Here is a 12,041-nt window from a genome sequence, read left to right on the forward strand (position 1 = left end):
ACACTACATTTACACTATTATTACATTTAAGGCCAACACAATAGATAATTTTTATATTTATGTCTTATTACAAATCATGTAAAATTGCACAACAACTTACATTATAATGTATATTTATCACATACATCACAACTGCTTACACTATTGCTACTTGTATTGTAACATATAACATGTTATACTTGATAATATACACTGTAACATCCGTACCTCAGAGTCAGACTTTACGTAAGTCACATAATCGCTAGTTTACAGGAGAGAGGGAAAACGTTTGTCTGGCGCATACATAGGATTTTGTTTTCTACAATAACGTTCACATGGCTCGATGAGCGTAAGTCCAAAAATTGCGACTTTCCGTTTATTATTGCATTGTATGTAGAATCATATTCCGCATCAAGCCATGTGAACGTAATTGTAGGAAAAAATACTTTTTAATTTTTCACCAGGGTTAAAAGAGCGCACGTCCCATCCTTTGTATGAGCCGGAAATTTTTTTTCCTCCTTCTTGTAAAATTATCATAATGTGGCTTACGTCCATCTGGCTCTGAGGTACAGATATAAGACATAGCCAAATTTTGCGTAGTTGCACTAATACTGAAGTATAAAAGTATAAAGTACCATATGAGAGGGGCTCAAAAAAAAAAAAAAGTTCGTGTTCAGTGTCCTTAAAAATCATAGTCGGACCTTGCTAATGTGTCTTCCATTTGCAAATAACATTTCAATGTAAAGAACATAATAATAATCAATTACTGACACAACGAAAACAATTATAAAAACCGTTTCCTAAAGCAATCGCACTAGAGAAACGAGAAAGAATTTAAGATGATTTGCCCATTAAGGGCGGCAATCCCCCTCCCAGTGACTTTTCCCTGTCATTTCTTTGTGTTCCGATAATAACAAAAAGTCCCCTTCCTGCAACGGTTCAGGAATATTTGCTCGGACACAGCCATTAGCATTCGGACAGCATCCCAGAAGGCAGCCTTTCCCCAAAATGCAACAGATCCATGATTCAGAGATGATTCACACTTCAACCGAATACAAGTTGATGGGGCTGAGCGTCACGGAAGCCTGAACCGTCATAGCCGCCATCTTTGAACTAAAACATTGATTCGCTTATTCTATGGCTTAGTTAATAGTGATGCTAGGCTTTTTATGGGATGTTTAAATTTGAGAATACTTTAGAGTAAAATCCCAATACAACGAATACGAATACAACGAAATATATTTTCAATCAAGATTTAATTTCCATTACATGGCTCAAATTACTCTACAATGAAATTCCCATTACAACGAACAAAATTTGCGGTCCCTTAAAGTTCGTTGTAACGGGATTTCACTACTAACCATCCTATTAGAGATGAAGGAATGGGAAAAGTGCAGTATTACTCACTGTCCTATCAAAAGTTGTCAAGAAGTTAACGTCTGGAATACTTGTTCCTCAACTTGGGCTTGGGTCTTGGGTCACGACTTACAAATGCCACTCTAATTTGCAATAGAATGTATTACTCAAAGCTAACATGAATTCTTTATACATTTATTCTTACAAGAATTCTTATCCAAACTCATTTGGTGAGTTACTGCATTGCAAAGTATATTGAGTTAAAAGTGCAAGATGCATTTGGAAGTCAATAATATATAACTAGAAAGTCGCCCAAAAAATGCTTCTACATTTGAGCGAAGCCATTGCCTGTTTGGTGATATTTTGATGGTTGAAATTGAAACCCTCACTCCAGTGGATTAACCTTAAACTGCAGTAGATAACGTTCATTGATGACCACTCTTTCGTTTCTTCATTCCCCCGAAGTGGCGCAGTTACCTGATCGAGTTCAGTCTTGTCACAATAAAGCCTTTCCCTGTATGTTAAACATTACCAAAACATGTTATCAAATTATCATGCCGTGGCGCGAGTTTCGTTGTTGAAACTCGCGCGGGTTACTCGATCATCGGCTATTATGTATAACAGGATTTTCGAGAATTCTTTTAGAAATCTTATAGAAATTTTAACGCATCTCTAATGCATCAGTTTTATTACCGTTTGAAGCAGTCAAATATCGAGAATGTCTAGAATGCAATTTTCGTCTCGATTTATACTGAAAAATGATACTAAAATTGAAATTATATCAGCCACAACGAAGTATTCGCTTCAACTCATGTTTTACATTAATTGGTATTTTTATTAACCGTATTTTTATTTGACTTCAAAAAAGGAGGTTATGATTTCGGCTTGCGACTTTTTATGTGTGTTTTCGTATTACTTCAAGAATACTGGACCGATTTGAAAAATTCTTTTTTTGTTTGGAAGGGTACCTATGCTTCCCAGATAGTCCCATGTCAATTTTGTCTGGATCTGTTGAGGGGTCTCGGAGAAATCTAAGAAACTTCAAATTTCACACGTTGTGGCTACTTAGACCAGTTTCGTCACTGGGCGATACGTCACAGGAGGTCACGTGGTTTTGGCGTGAACGGTGCATTTTTTTCGACGGAGGTATCCTTGTTTTGAACAATACGTATATAATTCTTTCGCATCGGGGTTTGATTTTCACGGCGCCGCCTGTTAATTTTAATTTTGTCTTACTAATGTATTTCTTACTCATGTAGCAAATCAGTAAATTAAATGCATTTTGCTACGAAAATAGTTGAATTAATTAATTTATTATACTTTTTTTGCTAATAAATAACTTTATTTAGTTATCAAAGTTTTTTTTTTTAAATATTTCAGATTTAAAATATATTTAGTGCTACATTCAAGGGCAATTTAAGACAAAAATCCCCCCGCTGCTCCCTCCGAAGATTAAATTTATGTTCCTTAATAAATATATCGTAACTGGCGTCCGATTTCTGAAGTTTGACTAGTATTCTAGATTTAATATTTCATGACGCCGTCAGCTTAATTTACAGTTAGGGTAATATTAATTTACAGACTTAGTTGGAATTTAGTTAGGTATTAAAATATTTCATCGTACGGTAATAAAAATCAGTATTTAATTTATACTTGGGTGTTTAGTTTCGTTGTTTTTTGTACAGGAATTGTAAAATAAATTTGATTTATACGTTTGGGTAAAAAATCGTATGTAGGTATGATTTATTATTTTTTTACTTTTCAGTTCCTTTTTGTTTTTTGAAGTCGGTTCTTTTTTTTTATTTGAAAATAATTTATATTATTTAATCTTGGGTAAAAAAATAAGGAGAAAAAAATTAACGTTTCCAGTACAATTACATAAACATTAAACATTCAAAATGTTTTAATCAATTCCTAATTTTTGGCAGATAATTCTGCGGCTTGTACGTTGTTTTTGGAAGATTTATTACTAGAAGAAAATAATTACAGCAATAAAGAGATTAAAAAAATTGCAATGAATAAAAAAAAGAAATCAGGATATATTAATTAGATAATTTGTAATAATCAACACTTAATTATAACTTATTACGTCATCTTGTCTTGGAATGACTAATGAATACAGTATTTATTTTCTAAAATGGAAATTAACAGACGTTACAATATGCTGTTGTACTTGAAGTGACAGTTGAAATATAATTCTAATTATAACAATGCAAGTAGACTTCCAAAAGGTTACTACTTACCTCTTAAAAAAAAAGTCAAAAACTTTTAAATAAGTCAATTAAAAATAGCTGCAATGTTCTATTGTACCCCCTGTCTGTGCCAAACTGGTTCTTAGTCTCCCATATTCTAATTGTTCAACATTAAAATATTAATATCTTCTATTATATATGATAAAGATGTACGACGATTATGTAAATTACATGAAATAACAAAAAAAATAAATAAATAAATAAATAAATAAACAAATAAATAAATAAAATAAAATAATAATAATAGCAATAAAGTAAGTTATACAAAATGACTAAAGCATAATGCTTCAATGTATAAGCAGTTTTGCATCGTATCAAACGATTACTTAACCACGATAAACAGAGGTACCAAAAAAGAAAGACTGAAATTCAGCCAGTGCTTAGCAGTGATGTGGAAAATTAACAAAGAGTAATTAAAATAATACTGCGTAAAACTCTTGGATATTCTAATAAATCCAGAAGATTAACTGACTACATTGGTTAAAGTATTTTAATATCAGACACCGGATGACATCATCCTTGGTTATGTTGGTTATGGGGGTTATGACCTCTTCCCCCTAAACCATCGACAGTATTATCCACATTCGGATTGTTTTCAAATACTTTACGAATAAAATATAAACGATTACAGAAATCATTTCAATTCATTAATGATTTTGAAAGGTAAATATTTAAAATACTACTTCCTTTCATTAAAAAATTAATTAGTATCCTTTGTACCCTATTTAGTGCCTTATTCCTGGTGGATTTAGTGTTTTTTTTTTTTGACATTTAGGCAATTTCAGAAATTTTTGTACCCAAAACCCTATATTATTCAGCATGAGAATCCCGCCATAAAATGGTAGCCTGTATCTGCCCCAGAACATCATTACCACTTAATTAAAAAAAGCTCGATAATACTTTGTGTTCAACTAGACAGGAAAAAAACAGAGCGAGAGAGAAAGAGAGATACTAAAAAAAAAAAAAAATGAGAAGAATTAAATTTGACAAAAGATGTCCGCCTGAGGCCTAAAATGGAAGCGATGAATCAGCCTGAAGTTTGCAGTGTTCCATAGAGGTCATTCTTCTACAAAGACCTGTTGTGCATGAGCCCATCTCTTCTCCCCCAGGAAAAAGGTACCCGCAATTCAGTTACAGCGAACGGGGACCGCCGTTGTCACCCATACGGTTTTTCAATGACTCTGAGAGGACGAATGATGTATGGGATCCCAGGGCACAATAAGTTTCAATTGATTATGACAACGATTACAGAAGAAAACCGAAACAAATCTGATTTTGATTACTGGGACCAAAGGAATTATTTTTTGTTTGGATTAAACTTGTACATTGCAAAACTTAATGAAAAATCTAATACAATTACCAATATGCAAACTGTGATTATTTTAGAATTGTTTTCGTTAAAAAAAGTTTTATTGTATTTTATGTACTCATTTTTTTTTGATAAACAAAAGAACATTATTCAGTAGTATTAGTAGCACCATCAGCAATGTATTAACAGTAAGTTTATAAACAAACAAATACAATAAAGAATGTCAGGTGGAGGGGCAGACTAAGGTATAAACAAATAAACGAACATCTCACCTCTCATTTTTTTTAAATCTTACTTGAAAGAGTAATTAGGATTCTCATTTAGCAGAATTTTATATTTGTACTTCAAGAATTGGGTTGTTTCTGATTTTTCAAAAATATCTTTCTCTGAAAGAACCGTTTCTAGTAACAATAACTCCAATGAGTAGGGTCGTGTCACAACTCGTGATTGCGAAAAGCATAATTTGAATTTAAAATTTCAGAATTCAAATTAATTTTTTTATTCTTAATTTTGACTTATTTTCTCTCTTAAAAAAAGTTTAAAAGTTCTTCTCAAAGTTTCAGGAAGTTGCCGAAATTCGCAAAATGAATACTTTATATAACTAACAATTCTCATTCCAATAATAATGCTAGCAGTGAAAAATCATAAAAAAGCGATCTCTTGCCTGAAAAGACAACCACGAGATCCGATCCGAGATGGCTGTCTTAACTTGTGACGTCACACGATGAATCATCTTGTTTAAGAAATAAGACATTAAAAGCAAATAATTAAAAATTAAATGTTGGGAAACAAAGGTATTTTCTGGCTCTATTTTGTTTTATTTTCTCATTCTATCAATTTCAGTGACTAAAAGCAGTACTTGACTGAAGTAAACTCCTACCTTAACTGTTTTCCGAAAGAGTTATTAAGGGATGTTTCGGCGAATTCGTGCATAAAGATTGAGAAAACGAAGAACTATGCACCACATGCACTATTGTTTTGCAAATGAGGAATCAAGTTTGTTAACTGATTTTATTTGGCGAAGTTTTCATCCGTTCCATTCCGGTTTACTTGCAATTGGTAGGTAGCGAGTCTTGTGTCAGGTGATCCATGACTCTTTAAATAAGCAAAGGTATGTATATTTTTATGCTGTTTCCTCAAGAACAGCCTCAAGTTAGGGACTAGGATGGTACAATTAAAAAAAAATTCGAAAATTCTCAAGGATTTCATTTTGCCCTATTTCATCTTTTTAGTACTATAATTAATGGATACATTAATTGAATGGGCAATTAACATTCCTTCGCATACTTGATTAGGAAAACATACATGAATATTTAAAATCTTGATTCCCATCGAATGAGCGAGTTTTTCTGCGTAAGATATAGAATTTAGTTGGAGCTTTTAAGTTAACCAGAATTGGAGTTATAAGTGTTTGAGCTCTCATTCGTAATTCTTTACTCAGTTAAAATCAGTTACTAGCTCTTCTCTTTTCGTTTTTTTTAAGCAACCGTTCTTTGCGCATATTTTATTAAAGTTCACAGGACGTGAAAAGGTGCAATTTTGTACTTCTCACTAATAATTTCATTTTTCGTAAAGATGCATTTTTTAATTTTTTTCAATTGCGTGTTTCCACTTAGTATTACAGTTGTACACATTTGCTTCCTGAGTAAATAATTTAGTTCTTGATGATTACTTTATGAATTATGAAATAATACTTAAAGTGTTTCATTTCTTTAGTATTTACATTCGTATGATATAACTGTGAATAAAATTGCTGAAACGATGGTTTGACATTTATGCTAAACTGTGACTTTTAGAAACATGGAATAAGAATCTGAATTATACAGCATAAAAGTGCAAAGAAAAAAAAATAACGTTTCAAAATAATAATAATAATATTAATAAATTGCTGCTCTAGTTGGTTAAAATTTTAATTCGTCAGAAAAAATCAATTTTTAAATTTAGTTTACAAATACAAATACCAAAGTGACGACCAGTAACAGGCTCTGGACCCAGCTGGACTGGTCCTAGTCAATTTACAATCCCCAGTGAAGATCAATGGCCCTCTTAAATTTATCTACTCCCTGTCTCATTACCACCTCTTCCGGTAAGCTGTTCCAAGGTTCCACTACCCTGCTATAATAATCATTTTTCCTAATATCCATGATAGCCTAAGATTTAAATAGCTTAAAACAATGACCCCTTGTCCTGTTTTCAGTACTAAACTTCAGCCCCGTGCCATCTTTCATTTTAATAAACTTAAACAACTGAATCATGTCCCCTCTGTCTCTTCTTTGCTCAAGACTGTACATTTTTAGCCTTCTAAGCCTGGAATCATAGTCTAAATGAGAAAGTCCATTTATTAGCCTTGTAGCCCGCCTTGAACCCTTTCCAATACATTAATATCTTTCTTAAGATAAGGAGACCAAAACTGAACAGCATACTCCAAATGAGGTCTTACCAAACTTCTATATATAAGGGCAGAAGAACTTCTTTAGATTTGTTTGAAATAGATCTATTGATAAACCCAAGCATCTTACTGGCTTTGTTACTAGCTATGCTGCACAGTTGGCTGAACTTTAAATCCTGACTTATTAAGACCCCCAAATCAGTAACTTTTTCTGCCTGACTAATGACTGAACCTTACAAATAATAACTTGTACACTTATTTCCATGCCCTAAATGTAGCACTTGACATTTCCCAACATTAACAGCCATACCCCATTTATCAGCCCACTCCGTAATATGATCTAGATCCTCTTGCAGCTGATTTGCTTGTTCTTCATATTCTACACTCCCCATAACTTTGACATCATCAGCAAAACAATTCATGTTCCCAGAAATATTTTTATAAATATCGTTCATAAAAACAATGAACAAACAGGCCCTAACACTGATCCTTGAGGAACCCCGCTTAAAACCTCACTCCAATTAGAATAATTTCCCCTTACAACTACCCTTTGTTTCCTTCCGGTCAGCCAGTTTTCTACTCAAATGAAAGGTTTCCCTCCTATTCCTATATCAGCTAATTTGCTAAGCACAGCAACATGCGGTACCTTATCGAAAGCTTTTTGAAAATCAATGTAAACAACATCTACAGGCTTCTTATTGTCCAAAGTCATGGTAACTTTGACATAGAAATGTAAAAAATTAGTTGCACAAGATTTACTTTTCCTGAAACCGTACTGAAAACTAGGTAATAGATTATTAGTCTCTAAAAAATTTACTATCTTAATTTTTATCAATGTTTCAAAAATTTTGCAAACCACCGAAGTTAGACTCACAGGTCTATATTTTCCCGCACTCCCTTTAGACCATTTCTTGAAGAGCGGTGTAATGTTAGCCAGCTTCCAGTCCTCTGGCATTGTCCCCGAGTTATAAGACGCATTGAAAATATTTACAATTACATCTGCTAATTCCTCTGCACATTCAACTACAATTTTTGGAAGTACTAATTTGGAAGAACTAAAATTTTAGCTTGGAAGTTAAATCTTGTAGCTCCATCGATAGTTCCAGTGAAAAGGAGACAAGATGCAAAAACATAAAATATATTAAAACTTAAAATAAGAAGAAAATAACAAGGCAGGTCGTTTGCCAGAACAGTTAGCGGGCGACTCTCTTCAGGTAAACTTAATAAAACTTACTTAAACAGAGAGATGGGGAATACGCCCTCTATCGGCAATTCGTCGTACACTAGCAGACGTTTTGCTAAACCATTTGCCGGTCGTTCGTGGGAGTTCTGTAAATTGCGCTTTGCTGCAGGAAGAAGCAGCATGCAATGAAACCTAATTTACAATTTTGTGAACGTACTGATACCAATCAAGTTTAATACTATTTATTTCCGTTGATGGCTATTTCGCTGTTAGTAATAAAATATTTCAATTCTAGTATGACTTGTATTAATATTAAGAAACAGACTATCTGTTTCATAACATTGATACAAGTATGAATTACTGTGCAAATATGAATGACCGTGACATCATGGTCACAAGCAATTTCAAAAAGCATACTTTAATTTTTGACATCATACTCTCTTAAAACATTAGAGAATTAACTCTGCACTCTGTATACATGAGTTAATTAGAACTTTTAGAATTTTCAACAAGAAAGTTTGTTTTTTACAATTGTTGGGGAGAATGCTGTGACAACTGCCATAAGAAAGTATTAATTGTCGAAAATAAAATTGAAAGTGCTTGTTTTTCACAACCGTTAATTAGAATACTGAAATATCTGCGATACGAAAAGTTTTAATTCTTGACAATGGGGTTGTTTTCTTCAGTGAAAAATAGTACTTTTTGTCACTGAAATTGATAGGGAAAAAAACATGGATCCCCAGAAAATACTTTCATTTTCCCAACAGTTATTTTTTAATTATTTTTTTAAAATGTCTGATTTTTCAAATATGGCGTGATGCTGTGACGTCACAAATGATGCTTTTTGGCGCATCTTTCTTCTGCGTTTCCACATTGTGATAATCAAGAAGCAAATTAAAATTGCGCTCTACGCTTCCTACCAACCATATCGTTGCCAATACACGTCAGTAAAGATGCGAATTAAATATTTTTCTCTGTGAATGGCAACACTGAATGGCATTTCATCGTTTGTGATGTCATCGGCAGAAGCGTGAATAATGAAAGCGCACCGATTATTATTTTTTTAAAAATATTAAACTTAAACAAATAATATAAAAAATTGTCAGATCCTGTGTTTTTAAACATGCTCTTTCAGAAAAAAATAGTTTTAAAATTTTGGAAACGACATCATTAAAATTGAAAGTGTTTGCTTCTAAAAGCCGTTAAGGAGAATACTGAGACATCTGCAAAAAGAAAGTGCACATTATTAGAAATCAAAATTAAAAATGTTTGTTTTCAACAACCGTAAAGGAGACTACCAAGACATCTGTGATATGAAAGTATACACTGTTGAAAATTAAAATTGAAAGTGCTTGTTTTTAATAAACGTTAATTAGAATACGGAAATATCTGCTATTCGAAAAGTATCAATTGTTAAAAACTGAAATTGAAAGTGCAGCTAAGTTCAAACAGCCGTTAAGGAGAATACTGAGACATCAGCAATAAGAAATTATACATTGTTGAAAATTAAAATTGAAAATGTTTATTTCTAACAACCGTTAAAGAGAATATTGAGACATCTGCAATGAGGAAGTACATATTGTTGAAAATTAAAATTATTATGGTTTTTTTGTTTGCATGAATGATTGTCAAATTACACAGAAAGTCGTACCATTGACCTCTATAGACGAATTTGAAAAAAAAAAAAAAAAAAAAAAAAAATTATATATATATATATATATATATATATATATATATATATATATATATATATATATATATATATATATATATACACATTCAGAATAGTGAGAATTCTTTAATGTATTTCGCGTGATGTGGATCTATTTTTTTTGATTTGCTTCCTTATTTCTAAATTTTTTTTAAACCTAATATTTTAAATTTTTGTTTGGTTTGTTTTTGTTAAGTTTGCCTTATCATAAAATATTTGAAAAGAGCAAGATTTCAAGAATTATTTACAAGAAAGGATTTAAAGCATGAATAAAAAAAAACATCAAGTTTTCATATTTTTTGTGATAAGAAAAAAATCTCTTGAAAAGCTCATTTAAAAGTTACGCGGTGAAGCAACGAAAGGATAAATTAGTGACATTCCAATAAGTTTTGAGCACAGTAAATAATGTTAAATCTAAGAATTAAAAATATTTCTGTTAAACAGAGATAAAGCATAATAAGTAGGACATGACTGAAATTGTTGACATAGACAGATTGCCTCTCAGATGATAATACTGGCCGACCGCCGGCTAATCTCACAGTAAGTTAAAATGTTTACCGATGCAGACAAAGATTCTTGCTTGGTTAATAGTTGGACATTTTTCTACGTGACACATGATTTTCAAATAACAATCTTCTAATGAATGAGAAAATCTATAAATAATAAATGCACGCGTGGCAATGAAATTGCTTATATGAGTTTTGGGTGTAGTAAGGAGTCCTTTCATCAAAGTAAAAAATACTGATTTTCGGAAAATGTAAGAAATTTAGAAATTCATTTTTTGACGGAAGAAGAAAAGGATTCTTTTGATTTTTTGACGTTTTTTTCTTTAATTCTGGGACAATCCTCTCCAATCTTATTGCTAATTAGTGCCTTAATAAATTTACTTTTTATTTCCCAATCATATTATTTCTGTACATAGGCAAAGTTTTTAAATCCTGAAAATCCTTTATTTTATGAAACGGTCTTCAACAAATACATAAGCAAGAACTATTAACAGCATTTCATGTCAGGCAGTTTAAACACCTTCCGCCATTTTCAAACAGAAGTTTTACTGAAGTTTACTAACTCCAGAAAGAAAAGGAAATTCAACTGAAAGATAAGAGGAGCAAACTTTCCGCATCATTCCACACCATCAGTTTTAAAAATGTAGAGATGAATTTTCGAGATGAAACTTTTTAATCCATTGCATTAGTTGCTCAATTAGTAATGATAGTTTATTTGCAGGTTTGAAAGTTTTGAGAAAAATTCATATTTAAAATGCTTTTTGGTGTAGTTTAAAAGTTCCATTTGGATTTTTTTCTTCTTTGTAAAGGTTGAATAAAATCAATGTAGTTTCATACTTCGAATTTATACAGAGATTTACTTTTCTCTCTTTGCTATTTAAAGCAAATGTTATTTTAAATGTTATTCTAAAGTTAGTTTTATAAAGATTTCTGTTAGTTCAAATGATGATAATAGAAATGACTGTATAATAGTCAGAGATATTTATAAAATTATATCATGTTGAAATTTTTAGATGAATTGGAATGTTATCAGTTGAATAAAGATTTAAAATAAAATAAAAGTTAGTTCTTAATAACTCAATATTACATTTGCTCTAATATTTTAACTATCAATGTAATGAAATAGCATTTTCATATTTATACGCACGAAGTTAAATTTTTTTGTTAATTTACAGAAAATAAACTTTTTTTACACTTTTTTAAATCAACTTAAAAATTTATCCGCCTACTGAAATGAATATTTTGGACATTTTTGAAATAATAGATATTTTTAAGGTTATTCTACGAAACCACGAAACACAGGAGAATAAGTAGCACGACTATAACGTCATAATTCAAGTCAATTTTTTTATTAAA

Source organism: Uloborus diversus, chromosome 6 (assembly GCF_026930045.1).
Source record: "Uloborus diversus isolate 005 chromosome 6, Udiv.v.3.1, whole genome shotgun sequence".
NCBI classification, from domain to species: Eukaryota; Metazoa; Arthropoda; class Arachnida; order Araneae; family Uloboridae; genus Uloborus; species Uloborus diversus.